Genomic DNA, 22,332 nt, shown 5'->3' with positions numbered 1-22,332 from the left:
CATATCATTGGTACCTATATGCATCGCGACAATTGGCTGTTCATCCTCCCCCTCCAGCATGCCCTGCAGTCGCTCCGAGACATCCTTGACTCTTGCACCAGGGAGGCAACATACCATCCTGGAGTCTCAATTGTGGCCGCAGAAACGACCATCTATTCCACTTACAATAGTATCCCCTACCACTATAGCTCTCCCACTCTTTTTCCTGCCCTCCTGTGCAGCAGAGCCACCCATGGTGCCATGAACTTGGCTGCTGCTGCCTTCCCCCGATGAGCCATCTCCCCCATCAGTATCCAAAGTGGTACTGTTTTGGAGGGAGATGACCACAGGGAACCCCTGTACTACCTTCCTACTGCTGCTCTGCCTGATGGTCACCCATTTCCTATCTGCCTTTGTAATCTTTACCTGTGATGTGACCAACTCACTAAACGTGCTATTCACGATATCCTCAGCATCGCAGATGCTCCAGAGTGAATCCATTCGCAGCTCCAGTGCCACAATGCGGTCTGATAGGAGCTTCAGCTGGATACACATCCCGCACACATAGTCAGGGAACACTTCCAGTGTCCCTGATTTCCCACATAGCACAGGAGGAGCATGACATGGGTCTGGGCTCTCCTGCCATGCCTTCCTTAAATTAACTTAATTTGGCAACAATGCCAAAGGTTACCTACTTTTAAGAAAAGAAAGAGATAAATTACCCACCAATCCACCAGCCAATCACCAATCACTTACGCGCTTGGCTGTGATGTCACACTTCGATTTCTTTTTACTTCTTTTATTACTTTCTGCCCCTGCTGCAGCTGGCCACTGCTCCAAGCTGCCGCTGCCCTTTGTGCTCCCGCGCCCGCTCAGGTCTCGCGATGCTGGCTTCCTTCCGACGTACCAATGTCAGTGTTCTCCATCAAGCCAACATCCCCAGCATTGAAGCAATGACCACACTCGACCAGCTCCTTTGGGCAGACCACATTGTTCGCATGCCTGACACAACACTTCCAAAGCAAGCGCTCTACTCGGAACTCCGACACAGCAAGCGAGCCCCAGGTGGGCAGATGAAATGTTTCAAGGACACACTCAAAGTCTCCCTGATAAAGTGCAACATCCCCACCGACACCTGGGAGTCCCTGGCCAAAGACCACCCTAAGTGAGTGGCGGTGTGAGCTGTGGGGAGGATGCTAAGAAGCTGCAGAGTGACTTGGACAGGTTAGGTGAGTGGGCAAATGCATGGCAGATACAGTATAATGTGAATAAATGTGAGGTTATCCACTTTGCTGGCAAAAACACAAAGGCAGAATATTACCTGAATGGCGGTAGATTAGGAAAGGGGGAGGTACGAGACCTGGGTGACATGGTACATCAGTCATTGAAATTTGGCATGCAAGTACAGCAGGTGGTGAAGAAGGCAAATGGCATGGTGGCCTTTATAGCTACAGAATTTGTGTATAGGAACAAGGAGGTCCTCCTGCAGTTGTACAGGGCCTTGGTGAGGCCTCAACTGGAATATTGTGTTCAGTTTTGGTCTCCTAATCTGAGGAAGGACGTTCTTGCTATTCAGGGAGTGCAGTGAATGTTCATCAGACTGATTCCCGGGATGACAGGACTGACATATGAGGAGAGACTGGATCGACTGGGCCTGTATTCACTGGAGTGTAGAAGGATGAGAGGGGATCTCATAGAAACAGGTAAAATTCTGATGGGACGGGACAGGTTAGATGCAGGAAGAATGTTCCCGATGTTGGGGAAGTCCAGAACCAGGGGACACAGTCTAAGGATAAGGGGTGAGATGAGGAGAAACTTCTTCACTCAGAGAGTTGTTAACCTGTGGAATTCTCTACTGCAGAGAGTTGTTGATGCCAGTTCAGTGGATATATTCAAGAGGGAGTTAGATGTGGCCCTGACTGCTAAAGGGATCAAGGGGTATGGAGTGAAAGCAGGAAAAGGGTACTGAGGTGAATGACCACATTGAATGGTGATGCAGGCTCGAAGGGTCAAATGGCCTACTCCTGCACCCTATTTTCTATGCATCTGGGAGGACGCTGAGCACCTCGAGTCTCGTCACCGAGAGCATGCAGAAATCAAGCGGAACCAGTATGCGGCAAACCAGACTCCCCACCCACTGTCTGTCCCACCTGTGACAGAGACTGTAATTCCCAGATTGGACTGTTCAGTCACGTGAGAACACACTGAGTGGACCAAGTCTCCCTCGCTCCGAGGGTCTGTCTGTGACGTGACTGGAACCCTGAAGCCCCGCCCACTCATTCTTCCTGGCCAAGGGCCGCGCATGCGCCGTAACTCCGCCTGTGGAAGATGGCGGCCAGTGACCCCGCTGACCCGGGCCTGTCACTGCGGGACAAACAGGGGGGCTGCGGGCTCTGATTCTACGCCTGAGGCCTACACCGGGTGTTTATGAAGATTCCCAGCCCACCCCCGGGTCCATATCTCCCCGCAGCGCCCACAATCTCCTACCGCCTTCCGGAAGCATCTTTCCGACCGAGCTCCGTCTTCACCGCCCGCGCATGCTCAGTGAGGGAGACCCGGGCTCAGCCCCGCCCCTCGCACACTCTGATTGGTTGGAGGTCCCACCGCCCGCTCGGTCTTCCAGTTCCGCCCCCGCTCTTCCTATTGGTTGAGAGCTGCCGTCAATCACCCGGGCAGTGTGAGCTATGCATGCGCGGACGGTGCGGGCCCAGGCCCCGAACAAGAACCTGCGGCTCCGGCCTTTCCCCGGGCGGGGGGGGGGGCAGCTGCGGGGCTTTCTCCCGGTGACAGGTCCGGGGGACGTCCGCCATCTTGGGAGGCTGAGGGGGCAGCAGGGCGCATGCGCGGTACTTTCCCTGGGCCAGGAGGAGAGAATGTTGTGAATTTCTATCCTGGACTCACAGTCAGGGCTTTTGTAAACTGCTGTTCCAGGCTGTGAGAGAAGGGGAGCAGCATTTACAGGCCGCAAACTCACACCCAACATCACATCCAGGTCTGACACACTCACTCCATTCATCAGGGACCCAATATCATCGGCCTTTCAATGTGGAAGGAGAAATGTTTGTCTGTTGTGTCTGTGGGAAAAGATTTCAAACATCAGTGTGACTGGAAAAGCACCGAGACACACACACACCCGAGTGAGAGTGTTCCAGTGCACTGACTGTGGAAAGAGCTTTAACCAGTTACACAGCCTGAAAAAACATCGCACCATTCACAGCGGAGAAACTGTACACGTGTTCTGTGTGTGGACGAGGCTTCAACTGATCGTCCAACCTGGAGAGACACAAGAACACCTGCACCATGGAGAAACCGTGGAAATGTGGGGACTGTGCAAAGACATTTAATTATTCATCTGACCTGATAAATCATCAACGCAGTCACACCGGGGAGAGGCCATTCATCTGCTCTGTGTGTGGGAAGGGATTCACTCGGTCATCCCACCTGCTGACACACCACCAAGTTCACATCGGGGAGAGGCCATTCACCTGCTCCGTGTGTCAGAAGGGATTCACTCATTCATCCAACCTTCTGACACACCATCGAGTTCACACTGGGGAGAGGCCATTCACCTGCTCCGTGTGTGGAAAGGGATTCACTCGTACATCCGACCTTCTCAAAACACCAGCGAATTCAAACTGGGGAGAGGCCGTTCATCTGCTCCGTGTGTGAAAAGGGATTTAATCGATCATCGAACCTGCTGGCCCACCATCGAATTCACACTGGGGAGAGGCCGTTCACCTGCTCCGTGTGTGAAAAGGGATTTAATCGATTATATAACCTGTTGACACACCAGCGAGTTCACCTGTGTCTGCAGGGGTTGGATTCTGCTCTTAGTCACATCCAAGACTGAACCATCTTCATTATGACAGTTGGGTTTTGTTTTTGCTGATATTAATAACCTTATAACTGGGTTGGAGTTTAATATTCTGGATAAATAGCTGTTTGACTTGTCGGGCTGCTGTGTTCCTTTAAGAACCACTGTCTGGTCTTTCCCCGTAATTTCTGATGAGAGTCCCTGAATTATTTTACAATAAAAATATGACGTTTTACTTCAATCCTAAATTGATCTTTGGTACAAAATCTATAATTCCGTGTCTAAAAGGTTCCATTGATTAACATCTCCAATGAGAAAGTGCTGATTAATTCTTTGCAGACAATTCTTACTGACATGCACATTACACACAGTGGCACCTCCATCATCCACCAGAAAGAAGGGAAATGGGAATCAGAGACCCTTAAGTGTTGCCCCTCCTGTCTGGTACAGCAATCCTGTTGGCACGGGAATGAAGACATGTCCAGTCGAAGTAATGGGATGAGTTAAAGATATTTACTCAGATGGGCGGGTGGTGGGAAGTGGTGTTCCACAGGGATCGCTGCTAGGATCACTGTTCACCATTTACATAATTGATTTGGACTTGAGAATCAGAGGTACAATTTCAAAATTTGCAGATGGCACAAAATTGGGTGGTGTAGTTAATAATGAGGAAGACTGTGATAGCATCCTTGTAGAATTATTTAGTTGTGTTAAGTAAATAGCAGCATCTTTTGATTTGCTATGACTGATCACATCACCATAGAGTTATGTGCAAAATAAAAATCATTTAACAGCTCCCAAATTCAGAATTGTCAGATTCAAACTCAACTTTTTTCAAGTACAATCTAACATTTCAAAAATTATAATGGATGTCAGCGAGATATTAGGACTGTTGTTTAACACAATCCAAATACAGTGACACACAGAGAGATGGGCAAGTGTAGCTTCACAGTAAAACTTTTCAAGCTTCACTAAAAACTGGCAGACTGTTGACTAATGGTGTTGTGATCTTTGTAAATTAAGAAAGGAAATGCATGGAAATGTGTCAAAGAGTTCATTTACAGAGAGGGACATCATCTCCCGTTGATTTCTGTTTCTGACACTATGCAACAGAAAAAGATAATTACAACACGACAAGTCCTCTGCGATAGGGGGATGTTTCCTCTCTTTAAAGAGCCATGAAATAATTCATCCGTACCTTGCACTCCCTGCATGGTCTGTGTGGATCGACAGCCAGATCCTCTGCTGGGATCCAATGTGGTGTCTCACGGGGGCCATCACAACCATCAAAGATTTACTGATAGATTAACTCCTGTGTCCTCAGCCCACAGGTTTAACTATATGGACAGTAAGTTCTGGAATGTAATCCTTTTTAGTCAGTGGCATTTCTCTATTTGGAGTTCCAGCTCTTACTCCTTCCCCTAGTTTACCAGGAGTTCACTGATCAGGTGTCCCTTCATTTATTTGCGAAGGTTGTTATTTTCTCCATCCTGGGATCCCGGGTCTGCAGTAGTGGTCGCGATATGTGGTTATAATGGAATGGACACCAGATTGGAAAGTCTGTCAATCTATGTCTGCCCTTCTGTTTGTTCCCTCTGTCCAGCAGAGCTGTATTAGCGGGGTGTATTTGCACTTCCGGGAGCATAGCCATTGGTCACTCTTAACCTCCTGCCTATAACACAATTATTCTCAGACCATTCATCAAGTTCCCTCCAAACTCTCCGGGATTCTGGCATTACAATGTGGTACAATACACACAACAATGCCGTGTTATTATCTCATGTGTGTTCTTAATATGAACCATTACTGTTATGTATTTAACCCCTTGTAACCTGTATTACACTACCACCCGAGGGTCTACCTGTTGGAGTCCCAAGGGATCCCAGCATCCCTTGGGAGCACGGTATATAAGCAGGCCACTCACGAAGTACCTGCAGTCTGGAGTCTTATTGAAAGAGCTCAGGTCACACTTGCTCATTGTACACAGTACTCAGTTTCATCCTTTATTATAAACGTATCAATTGGCGACGAGGTAATGAACAACAGTGTGAAAATGCAAGGAACAACTGGTATCCTGGAGAAGTACTCAGAACGGGACGATTGAGAGGTCTTCGTGGAGAGACTCGACCAATACTTTGTGGCCAACGAGGTGGAAGGAGACGAGAACGCTGCCAAACGAAGGGCGATCCTCCTAACTGGCTGTGGGACAACAACCTATGGCCTCATGAAGAATCTCCTAGCTCCGGCAAATCCAACAGCTAAATCCTATGAAAAATTGTGTATGGTGGTCCGAGAGCACCTAAATCCTAAGGAAAGCGTTTTGATGCGAGATATCAGTTCTACATGTGTTAATGAACAGAGGGCCAGGAAGTGGCGAGCTATGTCGCCAAACTAAGGCGCCTCATAGAAACATAGAAAATAAGTGCAGGAGTAGGCCATTTGGCCCTTCGAGCTTGCACCACCATTCAATAAGATCATGGCTGATCATTCCCTCAGTACCCCTTTCCTGCTTTCTCTCCATACTCGTTGATCCCCTTAGCTGTAAGGGCCATATCGCACTCCCTCTTGAATATATCCAATGAACTGGAGAATTCTACAGGTTAACAACTCTCTGAGTGAAGAAGTTTCTCCTCATCTCAGTTCTAAATAGCCTACCCCTTATCCTAAGACTGTGTCGCCTGGTTCTGGACTTCCAACATCGGGAACAATCTACCCGCATCTAACCTGTCCCGTCCCATCAGAATTTTGTATGTTTCTATGAGATCCTCTCTCATCCTTCCAAACTCCAATGTATAAAGGCCCAGTTGATCCAGTCTCCCCTCATATGTCAGTCCGGCCATCCCGGGAATCAGTCTGGTGGACCTTCGCTGCACTCCCTCAATAGCAAGAACATCCTTCCTCAGATTAGGAGACCAAAATTGAACACAATATTCCAGGTGATGCCTCACCAAGGCCTGAAACAGCTGCAGTAAGACCCCCCTGCTCATATACTCAAATCCCTAGTTATGAAGGCCAACATACCATTTGCCTTCTTTACCGCTTGCTGCACCTGTATGCCAACTTTCAATGACTAATGAACCATGACACCCAGGTCTCGTTGCACCTCCCCTTTTCCTAATCTGCCACCATTCAGATAATATTCTGTCTTTGCGTTTTTGCCCCCAAATTGGATAACCTCACATTTATCCACATTATACTGCATCTGCCATGCATTTTCCCACTCACCTAACCTGTCTAAGTCACCCTGCAGCCTCTTAGCGTCCCCCTCACAGCTCACACCGCCACCCCGTTTAGTGTCATCTGCAAACTTGGAGATATTACACTCAATTCCTTTATCCAAATCATTGATGTATATTGTAAAGAGCTGGGGTCCCAGCACTGAGCCCGGCGGCACTCCACTAGTCACTCTGAAAAGGATCCGTTTATCCCGAGTCTCTGCTTCTTGTCTGCCAACCAGTTCTCTATCCACATCAGTATATTACCCCCAATACCATGTGCTTTGATTTTGCACACCAATCTCTTGTGTGGGATCTTGTCAAAAGCCTTTTGAAAGTCCAAATACACCACATCCATTGGTTCTCCCTTGTCCACTCTACTAGTTACATCCTCAAAAAATTTCAGAAGATTTGTCGAGCATGATTTCCCTTTCATAAATCCATGCTGACTTGGACCGATCCTGTCACTGCTTGCCAAATGCGCTGCTATTTCATCCTTAATGATTGATTCCAACATTTTCCCCACCACTGATATCAAGCTAACCGGTCTATAATTACCCGCTTTCTCCCTCCCTTTTTAAAAAGTGGTGTTACATTAGCTACCCTCCGGTCTATAGGAACTGTTCCGAGTCGATAGACTGTTGGAAAATGATCACCGATGCAGCCACTATTTCTAGGGCCTCTTCCTTAAGTACTCTGGGATGCAGACTATCAGGTGATATACTGGTTACAGGCCGGGACACCATTGAGCACTTGAAGATTCTGGAAGAGGTTCTTAATCGGTTGGATCGCGTGGGGCTCATGTTGAAACACTCGAAGTGTGTTTTCCTGGGAAGAAGAATCGCAGCAGATGGCATCAGACCCACCGACGTCAAGACGGAGGCCATCAAGAACGCGCCGAAACCACAGAATGTGATGGAGCTGCGATCGTTCCTGGGACTCCTTAATTAATTGAGTAATTTCCGACCTGGTTTAAGCACCCTGCTAGGGAAATGACTGGGTATGGGGGAATTCACAAGAGGCTGCCTTTAAGAAAGCCAGAAATCTGTTGTGTTCTGTATGGCCCTTGTAAAAGATTAGTGCTTGCTTGCGATGCGTCGTCATACGGGGTCGGGTGTGTGTTACAACAGTCTAATGAATCAGGGATTTTGCAACCGGTCGCTTATTTGTCCAGGAATTTGTCCAAGGCCAAAAGGGCCTACAGCATGATTGAAAGAGACTCTGGTGTGCGTTTATGGGATAAAGAAAATGCACCAGTACTTATTTGGCGTCAAGTTTGAGCTTGAAACTGACCACAAGCCGCTCATATCGTTGTTCTCTGAGAGCAAAGGGATTAACACCAATGCCTCTGCCCGCATCCAAAGATGCCGCTCACACAGACCGGGCACAGAGAACTGCACAGATGCTCTCAGTCAGCTGCCATTGCCCACCACCGGGGTGGAAATGGCACAGCCTGCGGACTTGCTCATGATAATGGATGCATTCGAAAATGAAAAGTCCCCCATTATGGCCCGCTAGATCAGGACCTGGACCAGCCAGGATCCTTTACTGTTCTTGGTAAAAAAAACTGTGTCCTCCACGGGAGCTGGTCCAGCATCTCAGCGGAGATGCAGGAAGCAATTAAGCCGTTCCACAGGTGCAAAGACGAAATGTCCCTTCAGGCAGACTGTCTGTTGTGGGGCAATCGCGTGGTCTTGCCAAAGAAAGGCAGATACGTTCATTTGTGAACTGCACAGCACCCACCCAGGCATTGTAATGATGAAAACCATAGCCAGATCCCATGTGTGGTGGTCTGGCATCGACTCAGATTTAGAGTCATGTGTGCGCCAGTGCAACACTTGCTCTCAGCTGAGCAATGCACCCAGAGAGGCACCGCTAAGTTTGTGGTCGTGGCCCTCCAAACTGTGGTCTAGGATCCATGTGAAATATGCGGGCCCATTTCTAGGCAAAATGTTTTTGGTTGTCATGGACGCTTACTCAAAATGGATTGAATGTGCAATAACGTCTGCAAGCACGTCCAGCGCCACTAGTGAAAGCCTACGAACCCATGTTTGCTATGCACGGCCTGCCTGAGGTCCTAGTCAGGCAGGCCGTGCGACTGGGTTGACTTCACGGGGGGGAGCGATGTTATGTATTTAACCCCTTGTAACCTGTATTACACTACCACCAGAGGGCCTACCTGTTGGAGTCCCAAGGGATCCCAGCATCCCTTGGGAGCACGGTATATAAGCAGGCCACCCATGAGGTACCTGCACTCTGGAGTCTTATTAAAGGAGCTAAGGTCATTATACAAAGTACTCAGTTTCATCCTTTATTATGAGCGTATCAGTTATAAACTGGGATTGTTGTTGGTTGCTGTTTAAATGTTTTAACAGACCAGTTTTTTCTATTCGGTAATATTCCACCAGTGTACCTTGGCTGCAGTGTGTACCATCTACAAGATGCAGAAACGACCCAAGGCTTCCAGCACCTAGAGGGACAAGGGCAGCAGGCGCATGGGAACATCATCTCCTCCAAGTTTCACACCATTCTGACTGGGAAATAGATCACTGTTCCTTCATGGTCGCTGGTTCAAAATCCTGTAACTCCCTAACTAACAGCACTATGGGAATATAGTCACTAAACGGACTGCAGTTGTTCAAGGAGGTGGCTCACCACCATCTTCTCACCGGTGTTATGTATGTAACTATGTAATACTTGCCACCAGAGGGCACGACTGTTGGAGTCATAATGGTCACCTGCACACATGTGCAGGGCCAGTATAAAAGTTTGGCTGCCATGTTGTTTAGGCACGCTGGAGTTGTAATAAAGATGACTAAGGTCACACTAAGTTTAGCTCACAGTACTCACCCTCGTGGAGTTCTTCTACACAATTGGCGACAAGTAATAGAATACGAACCTTCACGCAACCATGGCTGCCGTTGGAATATTAGAGAGATTCATAGAGGGTGATGATTGGGAAGCCCTCATCGAGCATCTCGACCAGTACTTCATGGCCAACGAGCTGGAAGGAGACACTAATGCGGTGAAGTGCAGGGCGGTTCTCCTCACCAGCTGTGGGCCTAAAATATACGGCCTCATCAAGAATCTGCTCGCACCGATAAAACCAACGGAGAAGAAATATACAGAGTTGTGCACTTTAGTTCGGGACCACCTCAAGTCGAAGGAGAGTATCCTCATGGCCAGGTATCGTTTTTACACGCACCATCGCTCCGGGGGCCAGGACGTGGTAGATTATGTCGCCGACCTGAGATGCCTCGCGGGACCTTGCGATTTTGGAGCTGCGTTGGGGGAAATGCTGCGGGACTTTTTCATGCTGGGCACCAGCCACGAGGTCATTCTTCGAAAGCTGCTGGCTGCCGAAACCCTAGACCTGAGCAGGGCCTTCGCGATCGCCCAGGCATGCATGGCCATGGACGATAACACCAAACAGATATCTTCTCAACATCGAAGCTCACCGACAAGTGCATAAAATGATGTTGCCAGCAGGCTGAACTGCATATGGCAGGGCCTATACGTCTGCGGCTGCAACACCCGTGATGACTCAGAGTCTGCCATCGGGAGTGAATGTGAATCCATTAGCACCGTGTTGGTGCTGCGGGGGTAATCATCGGGCCCATCAATGTCGGTTCAAGCACTACGTGTGCAAAGGCTGCGCAACAATGGGGCACCTCCAGCAAATGTACAAACGTGCTGCGACACACCACGTGGCAGATGATGATTGATCCGGCACCGATCACGCAGCACAGGCAACTCAACCCAAGGAATAAGTGTATGGAGTACATACCTTCACCACCAAGAGCCCTCCTATAATGCTGGAAGTCAAATTAAATGGAGTTCCAGTATCTATGGAGTTGGACACGGGTGCAAGTCAGTCAATAATGAGCCAGTAGGCTTTCGAGAAACTGTGGGACAATAAGGCACAAAGGCCCAAACTGAGCCTGATTAATGCAAAGCTGCGTACCGACACCAAAGAGCTCATTCCAGTAATTGGAAGTGCGGCAGTGAAGGTCTCGTATGATGGAGCTGCGCATGACGTATCACTGTGGATTATTCCAGGCAATGGCCCATCGCTCTACGGCAGAAGCTGGCTAGAAAAGATTAGATGGAATTGGAACGACATCAAAGCACTATCTTGAGTGGATGACGCTGAGCAAGTTTCCGTCGCTATTCGAACCAGGCATCGGCAACTTCACAGGCTCCAAGGTACAAATCCATCTCGGCCCCAATGCACGGCCCGTCCATCACAAGGCTCGGGCAGTTCCATCCATGATGAGGGAGAAAGTCGAGATCGAACTCGATGGAATCATATCGGCAGTCGAGTTCAATGAGTGAGCCAGTCCAATTGTTCCTGTGTTGAAAAACGATGGTACGGTCAGAATCTGCGGAGACTACAAGGTAACGAATAAGTGAATCTCACTCCAGGACCAGTAGCCGCTGCCCTAGGCGGATGACCTGTTTGCAACTTAAGCGGGGGAGGGGGGGACCTAACCTCTGCCTACATGACACAGGAGCTGGCTAAATCTTCGAAAAGACTGACGTGCATCAACACACACAAAGGGCTGTGTATATACCACAGATGCCCTTTCAGGATTCGCTCAACTGCAGCCATTTTCCAGAGAAACATGGAGAGTTTGCTGAAATCTGTGTCGCACACCGTTGTGTTTCAAGACGAAATGTTGATCACCGATCGTGACACCATTGAACACCGACACAACCTGGAAGATGTTCTGAGTCGCCTAGACAGAGTGGGACTCAGGCTGAAACGCTCCAAGTTTGTTTACCTAGCGCCAGAAGTCGAATTTTTGGGGAGAAAGACTGCAGTAGATGGCATCAGATCCACGGACTCAAAGACAGAGGTCATCAAGAATGCACCCAGACCACAGAATGTGATGGAGCTGCGTTCGTTCCTGGGACTCCTCAACTATTTCAGTAACTTTCTACCTGGCTTGAGCACGTTGTTAGAACCTTTGCACATGTGGCTATGTAAGGGTGATGACTGGGTTTGGGGCAAAAATCAAGACACAGCTTTTGAGAAGGCCAGGAACCTGCTATGTTCAAATAAGTTACTTGTACACTATGACCCATGTAAACGTTTAGTGCTAGCTTGTGACGCCTCATCGTACAGGGTCGGCTGTGTGTTACAGTAAGCCAATGTATCAGGCAACCTCCAACCGGTTGCATACACGTTTAGAACTCCGTCTAAGGCTGAGAGAGCCTATAGTATGGTCGAGAAAGAGGTGTTAGCATGTGTATATGGGGTTAAGAAAATGCATCAATACCCATTTGGACTTCGGTTTGAGCTTGAAACTGACCACAAGCTGCTCATTTCGCTGTTTTCAGAGAGCAAAGGTATAAACACCAATGCTTCGTCCCGCATCCAAAGATGGGCACTAACATTATTTGCTTATGACTATGTTATCCGCCACAGACCAGGCACTGAAAACTGTGCCAATGCTCTCAGCCGGCTACCATTACCCACCACTGGGGTTGAAATGGCGCAGCCCACAGACTTACTATTGGTCATGGATGCTTTTGAGAGCGAGGGGTCACCAGGATCCTGTGCTATCGTTAGTAAAGAGTTGCATCCTAAATGGGAACTGGTCGGCCATTCCCAGGGAAATGCAAGATGAAATTAAGCCAGTCGGATTGTCTCGTATGGGGTAATCGCGTAATTTTGCCCAAAAAAGGCAGAGAAATGTTTATATGCGACCTACACAGTACCCATCCAGGCATTGTCATGATGAAGGCAATTGTCAGGTTGCATGTTTGGTGGCCTGGCATTGACTTGGACTTGGAGTCATGCATGCATCAGTGCAACACTTGTTCACAACTGAGCAATGCACCAAGGGAGGCTCCACTGAGTCTGTGATCATGGCCCTCCAAACCGTGGTCCAGAACCCACATAGATTTTGCCGGCCCCTTTCAAGGAAAGATGTTTTTAGTAGTAGTATACGCTTACTCCAAATGGATTGAATGCGTAATCATGTCACCCAGCACGTCCACAGCCATCATTGAAAGCCTCTGGGCCATGATCGCCACCCATGGCTTGCCAGACGTCCTTGTCAGCGACAATGGACCATGTTTCACCAGCTTGGAATTCAATGAGTTTATGACACGCAATGGCATCAACCATGTCAGGTCTGCTCCGTTTAAGCCCGCGTCTAATGGTCAAGAGGAGCGGGCAGTCCAAACAATCAAGCATAGCATGAAACGCGTGACAGACAGTTCCCTGCAGACCCGCTTGTATCGCATTCTGCTCAGTTACCAGACGCAACATCAGTTGCTTACCGGGGTTCCCCCGGCAGAATTGTTAATGAAGAGAGCCCTCAAAACCAGGCTCTCTCTTGTTCTCCCGGATCTTAGAAACATAGAAACATAGAAAATAGGTGCAGGAGTAGGCCATTCGGCCCTTCTAGCCTGCACCGCCATTCAATGAGTTCATGGTTGAACATGCAAATTCAGTACCCCCTTCCTTCTTAACCCCCCTAGTAGTCAGGACTTCATCTAACTCCCTTTTGAACATATTTAGTGAATTGGCCTCAACGACTTTCTGTGGTAGAGAATTCCACAGGTTCACCACTCTCTGGGTGAAGAAGTTTCTCCTCATCTCGGTCCTAAATGGCTTACACCTTATCCTTAGACCGTGACCCCTGGTTCTGGACTTCCCCAACATTGGGAACATTCTTCCTGCATCTAACCTGTCTTAACCCGTCAGAATTTTAAACGTTTCTATGAAGAACCCTCTCATTCTTCTGAACTCCAGTGAATATAAGCCCAGTTGATCCAGTCTTTCTTGATAGGTCAGTCCCACCATCCCGGGAATCAGACTTGTGAACCTTCGCTGCACTCCCTCAATAGCAAGAATGTCCTTCCTCAAGTTAGGAGACCAAAACTGTACACAATACTCCAGGTGTGGCCTCACCAAGGCCCTGTACAACTTAATGATCATGTGGAAACCCAGTGACCACCAGCAGAACATGTACCACGATCGCGCGGCTGTTTCACGTGACATTGATGTCAACGACCTTGTGTTTGTCCTGAATTACGGTCATGGTCCCAAGTGGGTTGCTGGCACTGTTTTGGCTAAGGAAGGGAATAGGGTGTTTATAATCAAACTGTTAAATGGCCAAACGTGCAGAAAGCATTTAAATCAGACCAAATTACGATTTACTGACAACCAGGAACGACATGAAGAGGACATCACCAGCGAAGTTCCACTAACACACACCCAACCAGCAATCGACCTCTCTGTCAATCACAAGGATGAATCCACCATTCCTGACAGTCCGGTCAGACCAGCTACAGTGCAGTGCGTTAATGGTCTGACCAACTCACACACGCCAGGGTTTGAACTTAGATGATTAACCAGGGAGCGAAGAGCTCAGGATCGCCTCAACTTGTATATAACTTGACTGAAGACTTTTTGGGGCGGGGGGGTGGGGGAGTGATGTTATGTATGTAAATGTAATACTTGCCATCAGAGGGTGCGACTGTTGGCATTCTAATGGTCACCTGCACATACGTGCAGGGCCAGTATAAAGGCTTGGTTGCCATATTGTTTAAGCATTCTGAAGTTGTAATAAAGAAGACTAAGGCCACACTAAGTTTAGCTCACAGTACTCAGCCTCGTGGAGTTCTTCTATACACAACAACAGGCAATTAGGGATGGCCAATAAATGCTGGCCTTGCCAGCGATATCCTCATTCCATAAATGAATAAGATTGGGGAATTAATAATGGAGAATAGGGAAATGATGTTGAACAAATATTTTGTATCGGTCTTCATGGTAGAAGACACGAAGAACATCCCAATAGTGGATAATCAAGGGGCTATAGGTACTAATGAAGTTGGGGAGGGGTTAAACTAATATGGCAGGTGGGTGGGAACCTCTGCAGGGAGAGAGAGGGAAGTAGAATGGGGGCAGAAGCAAAAGATAGAAAGAAGAAAAGTAAAAGTGGAGGGCAAAGAATGGAGCTGCGGAATACCAAGAGGCAGAAAACGCTAGTGGGAGTTGTGCACAGACCACCAAACAGTAATAGTGAGGTTGCGGCCAGCATCAAACAAGAAATTAGGGATGCGTGCAATAAAGGAAGAGCATTTATCATGGACGAAATTAATCTACATATAGATTGGGCTAACCAAACTGGTAACAATACGATGGAGGAGGATTTTCTGGAGTGTATTAGGGATGATTTTCTGGATCAATATATCAAGGAACGAACTAGAGGGCTGGCCATCCTAGACTGGGTGTTGTGTAATGAGAGAGGACTAATTAGCAATCTAGCTGTGCGAGGCTTCTTTGGGAAGAGTGATCATAATATGGTAGAATTCTTTATTAAGATGGAGAGTGACACAGTTAAGTCAGAGACTAGGATCCCGAACTTAAGGAAAGATAATTTCGATGGTATGAGACGTGAATTGGCTAGAATAGACTGGCAAATGATACTTAAAGTGTTGACGGTGGATAGGCAATGGCAAACATTTAAATATCACATGGATGATTTTCAACAATTGTACATCCCTGTCTGGAGCAAAAATAAAACGGGGAAGGTGGCTCAACCTTGGCTAACAAGGGAAATTTAGGATATTGTTAAATCCAAGGAAGAGGTATATAAATTGGCCAGAAAAAGCAGCAAACCTGAGGACTGCGAGAAATTTAGAATTCAGCAGAGGAGGACAACGGGTTTAATTAGGAGGGGAAGCTTGCCGGGAACATAAAAACTGACTGCAAAAGCTTCTATAGATATGTGAAGAGAAAAAGATTAGCGAAGACAAACATAGGTCCCTTACAGTCAAATTCAGGTGAATTTATAATGAGGAACAAAGAAATGGCAGACCAATTGAACAAATACTTTGGTTCTGTCTTCACAAAGGAAGACACAAATAACCTTCTGGAAGTACTAAGGGACCGAGGGTCTAGCGAAAAGGAGGAACTGAAGGAAATCCTCATTAGTCAGGAAATTGTGTTAGGGAAATTGATGGGATTGAAGGCCGATAACTCCCCAGGGTCTGATCGTCTGTGTCCCAGAGTACTTAGGGAAGTGGCCCTAGAAATAGTGGATGCATTGGTGATCATTTTCCAACAGTCTATCGACACTGGATCAGTTCCTATGGACTGGAGGGTAGCTAATGTAACACCACTTTTTAAAAAAGGAGGGAGAAAACGGGGAATTATAGACTGGTTAGCCTGACATCACTAGTGGGGAAAATGTTGGAATCAATTATTAAAGATGAAATAACAGCACATTTGGAAAGCAGTGACAGGATCGGTCCAAGTCAGCATGGATTTATGAAAGAGAAATCATGCTTGACAAATCTTCTAAAATTTTTTGAGGATGTAACTAGTAGAGTGGGACAAGGGGGAACCAATGGATGTGGTGTATTTGGACTTTCAAAAGGCTTTTGACAAGGTTCCACACAAGAGATTGGTGTGCAAAATTAAAGCACATGGTATTGGGGGTAATGTACTGACGTGGATAGAGAACTGGTTGGCAGACAGGAAGCAGAGAGTCGGGATAAACGGGTCCTTTTTAGAATAGCAGGCAGTGACTAGTGGGGTGCCGCAGGGCTCAGTGCTGGGATCCCAGCTATTTACAATATACATTAATGATTTGAATGAAGGAATTGAGTAATATCTCCAAGTTTGCAGATGACACTAAGCTGGGTGACAGAGTGAGCTGTGAGGAGAATGTTAAGAGGCTGCAGGGTTACTTGGACAGGTTAGGTGAGTGGGCAAATGCATGGCGGATGCAGTATAATGTGGATAAATGCGAGGTTATCCACTTTGGTGGCAAAAACAGGAAGGCAGAATATTATCTGAATGGTGACAGATTAGGAAAAGGGGAGGTGAAATGAGACCTGGGTGTCATGGTTCATCAGTCATTGAAAGTAGGCATGCAGGTTCAGCAGGCGGTGAAGAAGGCAAATGATATGTTGGCCTTCATAGCGAGAGGATTTATCAGCCTTCAATCCCATCAATTTCCCTAAAACAATTTCCTGACTAATAAGGATTTCCTTCAGTTCCTCCTTCTCACTAGACCCTCGGTCCCCTCGTATTTCCGGAAGGTTATTTGTGTCTTTATTAATGAAAACAGAACCAAAGTATTTGTTCAATTGGTTAGCTATTTCTTTGTTCCCCATTATAAATTCACCTAATTCTGACTACAAGGGACTAATCTTTCTCTCTTCACATATCTATAGAAGCTTTTGCAGTCAGTTTTTATGTTCCCTGCAAGCTTACTCCCATACTCTAATTTCCCCCTCCTAATTAAACCCTTTGTCCGCCTATAATAAATTCTAAATTTCTCCCAGTCCTCAGGATTGCTGCTTTTTCTGGCCAATTTATATGCCTATTCCTTGGATTTAACACTGTCCCTAATCTCCCTTGTTAGCCACGGTTGAACCACCTTCCCAGTTTTATTTTTACGCCAGACAGAGATGTACAATTATTGAAGTTCATCCATGTGATCTTTAAATGTCTGCCACTGCCATCCGCCATTAACCCTTTAAGTATCATTCACCAGTCTATCCTAGCCAATTCACGTCTCATACCATCGAAGTTACCTTTCCTGAACATCAGGATCCTGGTCTCTAAATTAACTGTGTCACTCTCCATCTTAATGAAGAATTCTACCATAATATGGTGACTCTTCCCCAAGGGACCTTGCACAACAAGATTGCTAATTGATCCTCTCTCATTGCACAAGACCTAGTCCAGGATGGCCAGCTCTCTAGTTGTTTCCTTGACATATTCGTCTAGAAAACTGTTGTCGGCATTAGGCACCTGCTGAATATATCTAAACTCATATAAGTTTAAAGTGGCCACATATAAAATGGCTGCCCAAGCATGATGAGAACCCCGTTAGTCAAGTAATGAACTGGGGCTGATCGAGCAATGACCGAGCAATGACCCTGTGAGGCCCACTATCAGGAATGCCTTGGATACAAGATACTTATAACGAACTATTATAGTACACTGGTATAATCAGTGACTTCACACAGCCGAACCCCGAGGAACAGAGATAAGGGGAGAACCTGCCTCACATAACGAGGTCATTAATCAGCCCGAGCTGACAAAAACCGAACATACAGCCCCTGAGGTATCAGGGGAATTCTATTGGGTTAAAGAAACCTATATGTAATCTATAATCATTATGATTGGATTGTGTCCAGCCGAAGTGGGCTGAGTAACTGTAAAGAACTATTGTAAAACATATAAATATCGATGAGTTTCTTTGTTCGTCGGAGACAAGTGCCTGGATCCAGTCCTGAGGCTTCCTCCCCACTTGCGAAAATAAAGGCCGCATTGGCGTTGGAACCGACTTTGAGTGAAGAGTGATTCTTCTGAAAAAACATTCACGCTAACAAAAACCATCCCTTATACACTCCAGGAAATCCTCCTCCACCGTATTGCTATCAGTTTGGTTAACCCAATCTATATGTAGATTAAAGCCACCCATGATAACTGCTGTAGCTTTATTGCACACATCCCAAATTTCCTGTTTGATGCCATCCCCAACTCACTACTATTGTTTGGTAGTCTATTCACAACTCCCACAAGTGTTTTCTGCCCTTTGGCGTTCCACAGCTCTCCCCATACAGATTCCACATCATCCAAGCTAATGTCCTTCCTTACTATTGTGTTAATCTCCTCTTTAACCAGCAATGCTACCCCACCTCCTTTTCCTTTCTGTCAATCCTTCCTGAATATTGAATACCCTTGGATGTTGAGTTCCCAGCCTTGGTCACCCTGGAGCATCGTCTCCGTAATTCCAATTACATCATATCCGTTAACAGCCATCTGCGCAATTAATTCATCCACCTTATTACGAATGCTCCTCACATTGAGACACAGAGCCTTCAGGCTTGTTTTTTTTTTAAAACACTCTTTGTCCTTTTAGAATTATGTTGTAATGTGGCCCTTTTTGATTTTTGCCTTTGATTTCTCTGCCCTCCACTTTTCCTCATCTCCTTTCTACCTTTTGGTTCTGCCCCCATTTTACTTCCCTCTGTCTTCCTGCACAGATTGCCATTCCCCTAACATATTAGTTTAACTCCTCCCCAACACCCCGAGCAAACACTCCCCCGGTCCTGCCCAGGTGCAGGCAGTCCGGTTTGTACTGGTCTCACCTCCCCCAGAACCAGTTCCAATGTCCCAGGAATTTGAATCACTCCCTCTTGCACTATTCCTCAAGCCACGTATTCATCTTAACTATCCTGTAATTCCTACTCTGACTAGCACGTGGCACCGGTAGCAATCCTGAGATTACTACCTTCGAGGTCCTACTTTTTAATTTAACTCCTAGCTCCCTAAATTCAGCTTGTAGGACCTCATCGCGTTTTTTTACCTATATCGTTGGTACCTATATGCACCACGACAACTGGCTGTTCACCCTCCCCCTCCAGAATGCCCTGCAGCCGCTCCAAGACATCTTTGACCCTTGCACCAGGAGGCAACATACCATCCTGGAGTCTCGATTGTGGCCGCAGAAACACTATCTATTCCCCTTACAATAGAATCCCCTACCACTATAGCTCTCCCACTCTTTTTCTTGCCCTCCTGTGCAGCAGAGCCACCCATGGTGCCATGAACTTGGCTGCTGCTGCCTTCCCCTGATGAGCCCCCCATCTCCCCCAACAGTACCCAAAACGGTATATCTGTTTTGGAGAGAGATGACCGCAGGGGATCCCTGCACTACCTTCCTTCCACTGCTCTTCCAGCTGGTCACCCATTCCCTATCTGCCTGTGTAACCTTTACCTGCGGTGTGACCAACTCACTCAACATGCTATTCATGACATCATCAGCATCGCTCCAGATGCTCCAGAGTGAATCCATGCGCAGCTCCAGTGCCGCAATGCGGTCTGTCAGGAGCTGCAGCTGGACATACTTCCTGCACACATCGTAGTCAGGGACACTGGAAGCGTCCCCGATTTCCCACACAGCAAAGGAGGAGCATGGCAAAGGTAATCATGTTGGACAAATTTGCTGGAGTTCTTTGAGGATGTAACGAGCAGGGTGGATAAGGGGGAACCAGTGGATGTGGTGTATTTGGATTTCTAGAAGGCATTCGATAAGGTGCCACATAAAAAGTTACTGCACAAGATAAAAGCCCACGGGGTTGGGGGTAATATAATTAGCATGGATAAAGGATTGGCAAACAGTGACTCGTGGTGTTCTGCAGGGATCGGTGCTGGGTCCTCAACTACTTACAATCTATATTAATGACTTGGATGAAGGGACAGAGTGTAATGTAGCCACGTTTGCTGATGATACAAAGATGGGTGGGAAAGCAAATTGTGAGGAGGACACAAAAAATCTGCAAAGTGATATAGACAGGCTAAGTGAGTGGGCAAAAATTTGGCAGCTGGAGTATAATGTAGGAAAATGTGAGGTTATCCACTTTGGCAGAAATAATAGAAAAGCAAATTATCCTTTAAACGGAGAAAAATTGCAAAGTGCTGCAGTACAGAGATCTGGGAGTCCTTGTGCATGAAACACAAAAAGTTAGTATGCAGGTAGAGCAAGTAATCAGGAAGGCAAATGGAATGTTGGCCTTTATTTCAAGAGGGATAGAGTATAAAAGCAGAGAAGTCCTGCTACAACTATACAGGGTTGTACAGTTTTGGTCTCCGTATTTAAGGAAGGATATACTTGGCATTGAAGGCTGTTCAGAGAAGGTTAACTAGGTCGATTCCAGAGATGAGGGGGTTGACTTATGAGGATCGGTTGAGCCTATACACATTGGAGTTCAGAAGAATGAGAGGTGATCTTATTGAAACTTATAAGATAGCGAGGGGCTTGACAAGGTGGATGCAGAGAGGATATTTACATTCATAGGGGAAACTAAAACTAGGGGACATAGTCTTAGAATAAGGGGCTGCCCATTTAAAACTGAGATGTGGAGAAATTTTTTCTCTAAGGGTTGTAAATTTGTGGAATTCTCTGCCCCAGAGACCTGTGCAGGCTGGGTCATTGAATATATTTAAGGCGGAGATAGACAGATTTTTGAGCAATAAGGGAGTAAAAGGTTATGGGGGGGCAGGCAGGGAAGTGAGGCTGAGCCCAAGATCAGATCAGCCATGATCGTATTGAATAGTGGAGCAGACTCCAGGAGCTAAATGGCCTACTCCTGCTTATGTTTCTTTTGGAAGATCCCTCACCGCCCTGGCATTGCCTTTTTGAGGGACTGTGGACTGGTATGGCTGTGTTAGAGAAATCGGGGCCACGTGCTAGGGAGAGACCATAGGGAGAAAGGAGGAAAGGTAGAGGGGGACAGATAGATAGAAAGTGGATAACTGTCAGAGAGAGCTGGCTGATCAGAAAAAGGAACAAAAAACAAAGGAAGCAGATAGAGGGGGAGAAGGGGCGGAGGTGTCGAGGAGAGGTGACAGGAGGAATGGAAAACACAAAAATAGAAATAGCCAGATCTTTTTCCTTCCACATTTTGGCTCTCTATAAATTACAGACTGTTTCTATTGTGGCATCAATGAGATTCAAAGTACTCGGTTACATCACGTCGAGCTCTCTTCATATAATGGGAGTGGAGATCTGCACTTCACCATAGAATCAGTCACAGACTATTTCATAACCAGGTATAGCTTTTGTTTTCCATTTCTGACAGATAACCAATGAGGAACCATTTTTAACAATTGATCCAACACAATGCTGATGTCGATGGCAGAATGGATAATTTGTGATGTCCAGCTGTGTCCTCTGGTCACTGGGCAGACTGACCCTGGGTTTGTACCTGTAAATCTGCTGTGTCCTCTGGTCACTGGGCAGACTGACCCCTGGGTTGTACCTGTACACCTGCAGTTTGACTTGACCTATCCTGTTACTTACTGTCACCATAAGATAATAAATAGGAACAGGAGTAGGCCCTTTGACCCCTTGAGCCTTCAATGAGATCATGGCTGATCTTCTACCTCAACTTCATTTTTCTGCACTATCCCCATAATCCCTCGATTCCCTTAATATCCAAAAATATATTGATGTCTGTCTTGAATATACATAACTTCTGAACATCCACAGCCCTCTGGGAGAGAGAATTCCAAAGATTCACCACTTTCTGAGCAAAGAAATTTCTCCTCATCTCAGTTCTAAATAGCTGACCCCTTGTTCTGAGACTAAGGCACCTGGTTCCAGACTCCTGAGCCTGGGGAAACATCCTCCCTACATTTATCCTATCAAACCCTGTAAGAATTTTGCTGGTTTCAATGCAATCACCTTTCATTCTTCTAAACTGTAGAGAATGTAGGCCTAGTCTACTCAATCTCTCATAGGACAATCACCCCCATCCCTGAAACAGTCTGATGAACCT

At 46.8% G+C, this 22,332-nt stretch overlaps 2 protein-coding genes across 8 annotated transcripts in view; one reads left to right on the top strand and one right to left on the bottom strand.

Moving 5' to 3' along the window:
* Positions 1-22,332, top strand: part of LOC139273608 (zinc finger protein 850-like) — a 560,896-nt gene that overhangs the window by 261,998 nt on the left and 276,566 nt on the right. The window lies entirely within an intron of this gene.
* Positions 1-22,332, bottom strand: part of LOC139273584 (gastrula zinc finger protein XlCGF57.1-like) — a 277,425-nt gene that overhangs the window by 33,741 nt on the left and 221,352 nt on the right. The window contains exon 1 of one of the 7 annotated variants that reach the window (XM_070890530.1): positions 2,467-2,518. The exons of the other annotated variants lie outside the window; for them this stretch is intronic. The gene's annotated coding sequence lies outside the window, so the exon portion shown is untranslated. Of the gene's footprint in view, positions 1-2,466; positions 2,519-22,332 lie in introns of those variants that run through there. 7 annotated transcript variants of the gene reach the window in all.

Source organism: Pristiophorus japonicus, chromosome 9 (genome assembly GCF_044704955.1).
Source record: "Pristiophorus japonicus isolate sPriJap1 chromosome 9, sPriJap1.hap1, whole genome shotgun sequence".
NCBI classification, from domain to species: domain Eukaryota; kingdom Metazoa; phylum Chordata; class Chondrichthyes; family Pristiophoridae; genus Pristiophorus; species Pristiophorus japonicus.
This window is presented reverse-complemented; position numbering and strand designations above follow the sequence as displayed.